General features: G+C 38.9%; 1 long non-coding RNA gene across 1 annotated transcript in view; it reads left to right on the top strand.

Annotated features, from left to right (window-relative positions):
* The window catches only part of LOC136854647 (uncharacterized), a 188,672-nt gene that overhangs the window by 124,097 nt on the left and 53,389 nt on the right, over window positions 1-11,186 (top strand). Inside the window, exon 2 of the long non-coding RNA XR_010857753.1 lies at window positions 7,124-7,179. This is a non-coding gene — a long non-coding RNA (uncharacterized lncRNA). The remainder of the gene's footprint in view (window positions 1-7,123; window positions 7,180-11,186) is intronic.

Below are 11,186 nucleotides of genomic sequence, written 5' to 3' on the forward strand. Positions count from 1 at the left end.
AAGAAAGACAGCGCTGGGCGGAACATTTTTTGAGGTCATGAAAAAGAGATGTCACTGACACAGGAAGAAAATTTATTCTTGTAACCTGTCGTCACAACGACTCCGGTCACCGTTGGACAGCAAGATGATTAGTTATTTGGTTTTCCAGAGGTTTTGCAAGAGGCCTTCTGTTTGTCTGAGGCATTTGTGTAAGCTTTATATTATAGTACATCAGCTATCATTTGCTGATGTACTATAATATTGAGAATCAATGTGATTTTTTTCTCACTGAGATGTGGGCATTTGTTCCAACACCCATCAGGTTATTTCCGACGTACGTTAATTATCATCTGCTTTGTTTCTCATTTTATTTGTTGTCTCCGATGTAAACTCGCAAAATTTTATTTGTCAAGAATTTAAACGTTAATCCGTATTTCTCTCTCTCTCTCTCTCTCTCTCTCTCTCTCTCTCTCTCTCTCTCTCTCTCTCTCTCTCTCTCTCTCTCTCTCTCTCCCCTAGCGGTATTGTATTTTTTAAATCGGTATTTATATTTTTCAATTTTGTTTATGTCGTATTTTTCTATTTGTGATAAGAAGCATTAGGTAATATTTTATTTTATATATTTTGATATTGTCTTCCTCTTGAAGAGTCGCCAGTGACTGTCAAAGTTCTGAGAAATCTTTCATTTTTTCGTTCGGAGAATCAGTCGTCATTTATTTTCGGAAACTGACAAAATAATATTTTGTGTGGTTTCCCTGAGAAACGCCTTCCAGCCAGGCTATTTTTATAGACATTTTCCTACTACAGAGAGAGAGAGAGACACGAGCTCCCAGAATTGTGTTGAAAGTTCATCCCTCGAAGAAAACGGCTAGAATATTGTTCCCCCTTTCAGCACTTAACTCTTCGTTAATCGCTTGTGTGATTGGCCGAATTTGCGCTATTTATACACATTTTTCGAGTATCTTTCAAGAAACACAACCAGTCTCTCTCTCTCTCTCTCTCTCTCTCTCTCTCTCTCTCTCTCTCTCTCTCTCTCTCTCTCTCTAAAATAGTGTCATTTTACTTTTAAAGGTTATATATATGCACTTTTTGTCAGACCATATCGGCCGTTAAAAGTGAGGCGTCATTTTGTATCTCTGAAACAGCTATACCTAATATAGATTGCTAATAATGGTAAAAGACAACACACACACACATTATACATGCACATATATATATATATATATATATATATATATATATATATATATTATATATATATATATATATATATATATATATATATATATATATATGTGTGTGTGTGTGTATGTACAGTATATAAGTGAAAGTCCATTATTCTGGCATCTCAGTTCGGCAAACATGCTGGTATTGCTATGTCAAGAAGTCCCTTGACTTTCTCTGAAGCAGCATGCAGGAAGCGGGCAGGTGCCTGCTCACAAGGAGACTCATGAGAAAGTAATTACATGTGAAACTGAATACAGTGTTCAATTAAATACCATTTTCAACGCGTAGCAGAATGCCTCGCTGTCATCTTTATCAGCTTACAACCTCCAAAAGGCTAACTGGGTCGAAGTCAGAAGATTCTGTCGACGATAGATTATGATGAGCAAGATGAACACACAAATCCTTCAAATATCTTCAGAAATTTTCGAATCATTAGATTTCTGTCCTAGATATAAAAATCCCCAAGGAAGACAAGCTGAACAGGTCCAGTAAATCATGGATTTTAATGAACTGCATAACTGAAAAAAAACTCAAACATGTCAAATCGAGGAGGGGAAGGTAGTTGAGATGTTAGAAGTAACTCGGTTATCTTTTCTTTTCGTACACACGAACATCAGACGGTGAAGAGTGACATTGACCTCCTCAAAGTCAGTGCTTACTCGTCACACATGATGAAATATTGTGACTGGCTGTCAGTGCAGTTTTCATGTATATTCAACCCCTGATCCAGGCTGTACGATAGACGACCCAGCTACATTCTTGGACCTGATCGGCAGCGAACTCCCGACGCTGCAAAATATCGATTTCAATATAGGATGAACCGAGAGGAAATCGACACCTTCGGCACTAACTCGGCCTTCACCGTTCCCCTCCACCGCATTTTTTTTTTTTTTTTTTTTTTTTTTTTTTGTAAACAGCAAAACAGAATAGGGAAAGCCATCGTACTCATGTGAAGAGAATCATTAACTTTTTAAATGACCGTATAAAAGTTTTCAGACATGTCGCTTGCGCACTAAAGTGCAATAGTGGAAGCTTTATCCGGAAATCGTACCAGCCCTCTCAAGGACATCGCACCTTATGAAGAGATTTGAGATAAGGAGACGCATATGAAATAATCTGATAGACGTTGTTCTTCTCCCAACTGACCAACATGGCCTTTTTTAGGAGAGGTCTGCGGCATTTATGCTGATTAGTCCAGCGTTGAACCGATAAGCATAATCCTAGAGTCAGGCAGCGAAGTTGTCACGTGCATTTGACTTTGCTAATGCTGTCGATAAAATTCACCACTTCACGCTAAGCAGTAAGCTCTCATGAAAAGCAGAGAGGGGAACCGGTAGGATCCTGGCTGCATCATTTTCGTTGTGAGTTGTGGAACCCTCTCCAAACCAGCGTGTCTTTTGTTGTAGAAGGAGCAGTCCTCCCTCGGTCATGGTCTCCTCTTATCAACGTCATAGTGTGATGGTGTTAGCAAGCTGCAAGTATCATTACCTCTGACCTGGAAGTCAGTTTTTATTTGTTCGTTTTGTTTGTCTTGCTGTTATTCTGTTTGTAGGATTGCACAACAAGATGAGTGGAAGTTTAGAGGAAAACTACGAAAAGTTTGGCATGTTGACTGCTAGCAAGTGATTACATTTGGGAGAGACAGGAATGTAACTTTTGTGGAGAAGGGATCTTTCAAGGATTGCTCAGCTATATTTCAAATTGGAGTGGTGGAGATTGCTCGGCCTTGGCCGAGCTAAATACTATAGCTTTTGTCTGGGCGCAGAGGAATAAGGCGATCTTCAGTGAGGAAAAATGTTAACCCATAAACCTTGGTAAGGATTAATGAAATTTAGCCCTCTATCTTGACCGAGACTTCAACGCCATGACGATCAATTACCAAATCTGAGACCCTGGAGTCAGCTTTTCCAGTGACTGGACATGGTTAACACGTATTGACAGAGTCACACCGGTGTCGGAAACCGTCGGCTTGGAATCTAAGAACAATTTCGAAGAGAGATCAATACCTTGCACACAACATTGATAGAGCCAATTATAGACTGTTGCTTACCAGTCTAGCTTCAACTATTTTGGACCACTTGAGGAATTGCAGTGTAACTTCGCAAAAAAAAAAAAAAAAATAGAAAATTTCATGACCTGACCTATGATGCTAGACTGAAAGCGGTGGAACTAAAGATTATGCTGTATGTGCATGAACAGTGAAAGGTATCGTACGTTTACCGAATGAGTGGGCATTTGATTCCAGTTTTTACCGACGTACTAAAACAGATCTTTGTTCTTCAGTTCCATCATAATCTTCGAATTGGTGTCAAATATTCTTAATAATAACCTACAATACACCTTAACCAGTCAAGAATGGCTGTCTCGTCACTTGCACTTACGGCCACTAAACTGTGGAAATGTCCCCCTAGTTTACAAATAAGTTACATAAATTATGGGATATCCAGTTGGGTGAGTCATGACGCATTGCTGTGGATGCGATGGCCATTTCAGCGACTCAATTGAAGGGTCAATTCTAACTCGATACTAACATCACTGCTTTCAATAACTATTATAAAATAATGTCAGAATGCGCATACGGGAGGACTAAAATAAGGTAGTCCTTCACCCCACCTATCTGTAGGCACCTTTTTTTTTATACACAATATAGGTATAAGGTTTCTAGCCATACGCTCTGTAGGCACTTTTCTTTTATACACAATATAGGTATAAGGTTTCTAGCCATACGCCCTATTTCTTGACCCCAGCAATTGCTGACAACCATTTACAACTGGGTGGACTGGTGGGCAGAAGATAGGAGCACTCCAGGCACCTAGTAGGTACGGGGCTGAGTGCTGCTCTACTTAGCCACAGCACCTACTCTGGCTGGGTGACCGTTTCAAAGGTGGGCATTGGGTCATTGATAATATACGTGTATATAATTATATATATATATATATATATATATATATATATATATATATATATATATATATATATATATATATATATATATATATATATATATATATATATATATATATATATATATATATATATATATATATATATATATATATATATATATATATATATATATATATATATATATATATATATATATATATATATATATATATATATATATATATATATATATATATATATATATATATATATAGTGTGTGTGTGTGTGTGTGTGTGTGTGTGTGTGTGTGTGTGTGTATTATGGGAAAAGATTGCTAACCCAGTCTCCTTTTTCATTATTGCACAAGATACCTAATTCCTGTTAGGTTAACAGAGGCACGGAACGTGCCTAAATCATTCTTCCTCTATCAGGAATCGAACCCGAGTCTGACTATGTGAGCTGTGTGGGTGTTAGAGAGAGAGAGAGAGAGAAGGAGGTGGGGGGAGAGGGTGGAAGTTTGCTTTGAGGATTTGGATCCTTTTAAGCCAGTTTCCAGGATTTGAATTTTTATTTATTCCTCTTCCCACGCGTGCGGCAGCAGACACGGGAACGCGTGTGGGAGGTGATTTTGCATGTGGATATCCCGCTTCCAAAATTGCTTTGCATGCGTTTGCATATTTTTCTCCGTTGTTACATGAATGCGGGTGTTTGATTATGGAGTGGGGACCGGTGGTGTTTTGCGGGTGGTGGGGACGGGGACGGGGACGGGTGGCTGTCCCGAGTTTGACCTTATCGATGGTTTCGGTCTAGGGAGGGCGACGCTCGATGGAACTCGATTCTCCATTGTGATGTCACAGATAATAAATGAGGTTTTTTCTTCTCTTCCTCGCCGTTTTTTTTTTTTTCCCCTTTTCTGGAAGGAGGAATATTTGGAGGAGACGGTGTGGAGCGTAGGCGGTGTGGGAGGAAACCAACGTTCTTTTCTTTACTCTCCCCTTAACTTATGCGTGTGTGTGTGTGTGCGCGTGTGTTAGGTTACCTCACCCACACGTCAAAGTCGTGACTTGGGCACACACACACACACACACGCGCGCGCACACAATTCCATCTCCTCAAAACTGTCGTTGGCTTCTTCTGTTCGGATTCTTTGGAACCAACTCCTCTCTCTCTCTCTCTCTCTCTCTCTCTCTCTCTCTCTCATATCCTGTCCTCTGAAAATACTTTGGTCGTCTTCGTAGAGGCGCTTCTACAGTAGGCTTTGTGGAGCATCATTTTTTTTTCTTCGTTAGCTGATTTACAGTAACTTAGCAAAACAGTGTACATTCCTGCTTTACAAAAAAACTATAGTAATTTTATCATTCTGGAGGGAAAGGCGCTATCTGAAAGTGAAAGCCAGGAGGAATTCGGCTATTCAGTTTTTTCTTCTTCTTGTGATAAATAGTCCATATGCCTGATAGACGGCGACTGAGTGTTATATTGATTTATGTTGGCATGTGATGAATGGGCGCCCCGATTGTAGTACTGGTGTACTTGAGATTTTGGCTTGCAGTTGAATGGCACAATACTTATAGAGTGAGTTTACAGCAAGATTAGGGACGTTTGTGCGTGATCAAATATTGTCTTCAAACCATCTTCATCTGCCAAGAATTTGGGTGCATTGATATTGGTTGAAAGCTTTCTTTACGTTAGTTATCTATGCAGGATTTTATGATTTACGTCCACGGAATATCGTGTTATAGTTTAGTGTCATAGTCTAGTCAAAGAGTAAAAGTCTTCACTTCATCATACTGTCAGTGCATGACTTTCGACATAGGTCGTGGTGAAATCTCTTACCAAGTGTTTCATGATTTTTCATAGAAAGCTATACAGTATTATTTTAGTGTGTTGTATAGGTAAATTTTTTAGTGTGTTAGAATTTGATTTGTATGAAACTGACACGCTGGTGGTTTTAGCTGTCTCCTGGTATTCAAAAGGCTGTAGAACACATCTCTTAATGTTCGTCTAGATTTGTTTTAAGAGTTTCACATCTTGATTCACCCGTGTACCAGATAGCTTTTAAAATGCCTTTTGCTAAGGTCTCGTACAAGTTTATGAAATTATGTATATCATTTTCTAGGACGCTTTATTTTGATTGATAAATATTACGTTTCCAGATTAATAATCTGGATACAAGAATGTATTGGTCACTGAAGTTTCAGAATGTATTAATGTAATGATATTGAGCGGTGGATGGATGTGGCTATGATTGCAGTATTGTTATGGTAAGGATCCTTCTCCTCTTCGGTGAAGTGGCTTTTGTTAAAAAAAAAAAATGTGGTTCAGATATGACTGGTTAATTATTTTTTATACGAGATGAATAAACGTTTTAAGACGATGTTTTGTGGAGAGATTTTTCTTCCTGAAAACCTGATATTGGGTTATCTGATCTTTATTGTGGTTGTGCAAATTTCATTGAAATAACAGATTTTGCGGAGACTTTTGATGTTTTTAACTTTAGGTGGATGTTCTTTAAAGTTTTATTAATTTTATGTAAAAGAAAAACTGTTGCGATGGCTATTTGTCTGTCCGTCCGCACTTTTTCTGTTCGCCCTCAGATCTTAAAAACTAGTGAGGCTAGAGGGCTACAAATTATTATGTTGATCATCGACCCTCCAATCGTCAAACATAATAAATTGCAGCCCTCTAACCTCAGTAGTTTTTACTTTGTTTACGGTTAAAGTTAGCCATAATCGTGCGTCTGGCTATAGGTGCCAACAACACAGGCCACCACCTGGGCCGTGGCTGAAAGTTTCATGGGCCGCGGCTGAGAGTTTCATAAAGCATTTTACGCTGTACAGAAAACTCGATTGCGCCGAAGAAACTTCGGTGCATTTTTTACTTGTTTTTAATTTGTATGTATTTGATAGTCCGCTGCTAAGGTACCCTGATGTAGTTCTATATTTTTTGTTGTTAGCTTACTTTCTGACCGCAGTATTCCATCTTTTGAAAGTTTCGGGGTTGTCATTGATTTTTGCCCTTTATTTTTTTCAGGTGGCCAGCTGCTTCAGCCTTCCATTCAATAGCTGAGTGACCAGCTAAACTTCCAGGTAAGTTAAATTCAAAAGTAATGGAGAAAAGTAAAAATGATGCTGATGATGACGATGATATTTTTCCACGTGCGGAGGGATTATTGTCATTAGATTGCGTTGCAGTATCGCGAAGGCACAGCGTCACTCTTAATTCTTATAGTTGTGGAAATCAAGATTGAACATCAGTTTTAAGTTATGTGGTTTCATGGTAACCCAGTGTCTTTGTGGACTGTATTTTATTCACTAGTGGTTTTGACGCGAACTTCCACGCACACTAATGAATATTGTGTTTGATTTAAAGCTAAAGCAATCAGAACGCTTCCAGTAACTTTGGTCATCGTCATAATAATAATAATAATAGTAACAATAATAATAATAATAATAATAATATTATTATTATTATTATTATTATTATTATTATTATTATTATTATTATCCTCCTCGTTCCTGAGGAGCCCAGTTCCTCTAAGCTTATGCTTACTTGGGTGGTTATTTAGAGCAATACAGCAGATTTTGTAGAAACTAATGATAAAGACATCTATTGTTAAAAAGATTGGGAATTCATCTCTCAAGTGTAATTTTTTTTTTTTTGAGGGGGCGGACGGGGGAAGGCGAACCAGATGGGGTAACGATGCATTGGAAAGGACGGGCCTCAGTACTGGGGAAGCGCACCCTGCTTCGATGCACTTGGATGCCATGTTGTGGTAAGGGTTTTACAGTATATAGGTCGATGTATTTTTTGGTTTGGCATTAGCCTGTAACGTGTCCCCGAAAGGGTAGTGGCTCTCGAGAAGCAGCAGCTCTGTGATTGTTACCTTCATGCTACATGAATTGTGGATGGGCCCTACGTCCAGAAGACGTCCATAACATCAGTTGCTTCGATGCATCTACAGTGGAGGTTCAACAGCAGCCCGTGTAATCACACACGCACATCTATATGTGTACATATATATATATATATATATATATATATATATATATATATATATATATATATATATATATATATTATATATATATATATATATATTTATATATATATATATATATATATATATATATATATATATATATATATATATATATATATATATATATAGAGAGAGAGAGAGAGAGAGAGAGAAGAGAGAGAGAATGTTAATTGGACGCATGATGAGAAACTCCTCTTTACTGGTTGAAATATCGGCAAAAGTGCAAGAAGCGCATGAGGGCAATGGCGGCAGAAGGTGTCCCGCAGGGCCTGTGCTCTTCCTCACCGGAAGTCGCTCCTTGGGATAGCCGGAACTCCTCCCTTAACAGGCATCATTGCTTCCTTCCTCCTTCCTCCTTCTTCCCTCCCCTTCCTTTCCCGACTTCCTTTTCAGACAACCATCCATCTGTGGCCATTTCTTCCGTTACTCTCTCTCTCTCTCTCTCTCTCTCTCTCTCTCTCTCTCTCTCTCTCTCTCTCTCTCTCTCTCTCTCTCTCTCCTCTGAAGGCCAACAACCGGTTGAGTATCTCGGGAATATAGTTCCTCGAATATTTTCATTATATATAAACATATTTTTTAGAATAGGCTTGTGTGAGAAAACCAATTAACCTTTATGTTTTTTTGTCCCCGTTGCCAATTCATGACGTTGTCGTGGAATTAAAATAGATATAAAACGTAAAACTCGACCGGTTTTTTACAAACTCGGGTCATTTTCATCGAATCGATAGGTGCGGTTGGTGCTTTTCCGGAAGCTCCCTTCATAAAGGAATCTGTTTTGGTGAGTCAGAGGCTTAATTGGAATATATATATACACACATTGTAAATAATGGACTGTTTTGTGTGCTTTGATTTTTTCTCTGTTGACTCGGTATATGACGAAGAACTTTTGATTGTAGAGCTGCGTTTTTTGGATGTTGCTTAAGCGTCGTTTCAGTCGGTTGCTTCAGTCTGCTGTTTGTGGTTTGACGAATTCAGTTTGCAGCCCTTTTCAGTTTTCGTTAAAAGAAAACTGTTGAGATGGCTTTGTCTGTCCGTCCGCTCTTTTTCTGTCCGCCCTCAGATCTTAAAAACTACTGAGGCTAGAGGGCTGCAAATTGGTATGTTGATCATACACCCTCATATCATCAAACATACCAAATTGCAGCCCTCTTGCCTCAGTAGTTTATATTTTATCTAAGGTTAACGTTAGCCGTGATTGTGCGTCTGCCACCGCTGTAGGTGACAACAACACAGGCGGAGAGTTTCATACAGCATTATACGCTGTACAGAAAACTGATTGCGCCGAAGAAACTTCGGCGCATATATTACTCGTTTGTGTTATCTAGGTCCGTTACGGTTTTGACGGATTGGGAACTGTTTATTCCACCTTATCCTGATTCATTTCAATTTCTGTAAATATGATTTATTGCTCTGAGTTTTTATGCTGAATTCATCTCCACCACTGACTGGTATTCACGCTAAAAGACAGGCGCCGCCAGGACACCTCATGCCTCAATCTCCTTGATTTATTAGTAAATAGAAGTAATGTTTTCGATGTCCAGTGTATGAGACAGTGATCGGAAAATAAGCGTCAATCGCGGTCGATTGAAGTGAGTCACAGTACAATAACGATATTGTCTGCGGTTCGAATTATTTTTCCTTGTTACGGGGAACGGTTGTGAATGGTTAGTGCTGACTGGAAGGTTGGGTAATTTCTTTACTTAACAGAGAACAGTTTGTGTTGCTTTAGTTGATTGTGATTAGCCTCCAACTGTGGTCGATACTTTTCCTTTGCATGTTTTTGAAGGAGTAAATGAGAAGAAGAAGAGGGGAATCCTCTGAGGAGGAATAATCTAGTAAGGTTTCTGTAGAACATTTCCCCACTTGGTTGACGATAACCACCTGATTGATAAAAAAAATTGTAAGTAAAAAATGCACCGAAGAATCGAGTTTTCTGTACAGCGTATAATGGTGAATGGAACTCTCAGCCGCGGCCCATGAAACTTTCAGCCACGGCCCGGTGGTGGCCTGTGTTGTTGGCACCTATAGCGGTGCTAGACGCATCATCATTCCTAACTTTAACCGTAAATAAAATAAAAGCTACTGAGGTATGTTTGATGATTGGAGTAATTTTTAAGATCTGCGGGCGTACAGAAAAAGTGCGGACGGACAGACAAATTGCCATCTCAATAGTTTTCTTGCACAGAAAGCTAAAAATGAAGTGGAAGTCAACTTACATTCACGTGTGCGCACTTGATTGTCACTTAAGAGACTGGAATTGATCTTGATGTTAGTAAATGATGATGATAATATATTATTATTATTAATTATTCTTATTATTATTGATGTCATTGACGAAAGAGTACTCAAATACTGGGAAGCTCTCGAGTGAGTCATCAGTGTTTTCATTTAAAGTCTCGATGCATTCAGTGTCGTCGCGTTGGCGTTCCGCCTAAAGAAAATACCAGTGAGAGACATTTCCGCCAGAGGTCCATCTGTCAGAAGGCACCTCAGCGACGTAGACTGAGAACGGAAATGGGCGCCCCTGACAATTATTGCAGCCGCCTTCGCTCTGCCTCAGGCTAAGAGCCCAGTGAGAAATGGAGATTGTCATGCCTGCGTGTCAATGAGTTACTGTTCTCGGTTAATAAGCTTTCCATATATACCTCGTTCTTAAGGGGTCTGTGGGTGTGTTCGTCCGTACTGCCTTCTCATTTGGCGTCGAGATGCTGTCATTTCTAACTTGCTGTGGTACCGGTGTTTAGCTTGACATCATCCGAGATTTATGGAATGGCATAACAGCCTGGGTCGTAGCCCAGGTGAGAAGTGGAGGTACTTAAGTTTGAAAATATAACGGTGGCAAGGCAATTTACGCTGTGCCTTCTACAGATATGGGTTTGAAATAATAATAATAATAATAATAATAATAATAATAATAATAATTATTATTATTATTATTATTATTATTATTATTATTATTATTATTATTATTCAGAAGATGAAGCCTATTCATGTGGTCCAAGCCCACAGGGGCCAATGACTTGAAATTCAAGCTTCCAAAGAATATGGTGTTCA

Source organism: Macrobrachium rosenbergii, chromosome 29, assembly GCF_040412425.1.
Source record: "Macrobrachium rosenbergii isolate ZJJX-2024 chromosome 29, ASM4041242v1, whole genome shotgun sequence".
Taxonomy (NCBI): domain Eukaryota; kingdom Metazoa; phylum Arthropoda; class Malacostraca; order Decapoda; family Palaemonidae; genus Macrobrachium; species Macrobrachium rosenbergii.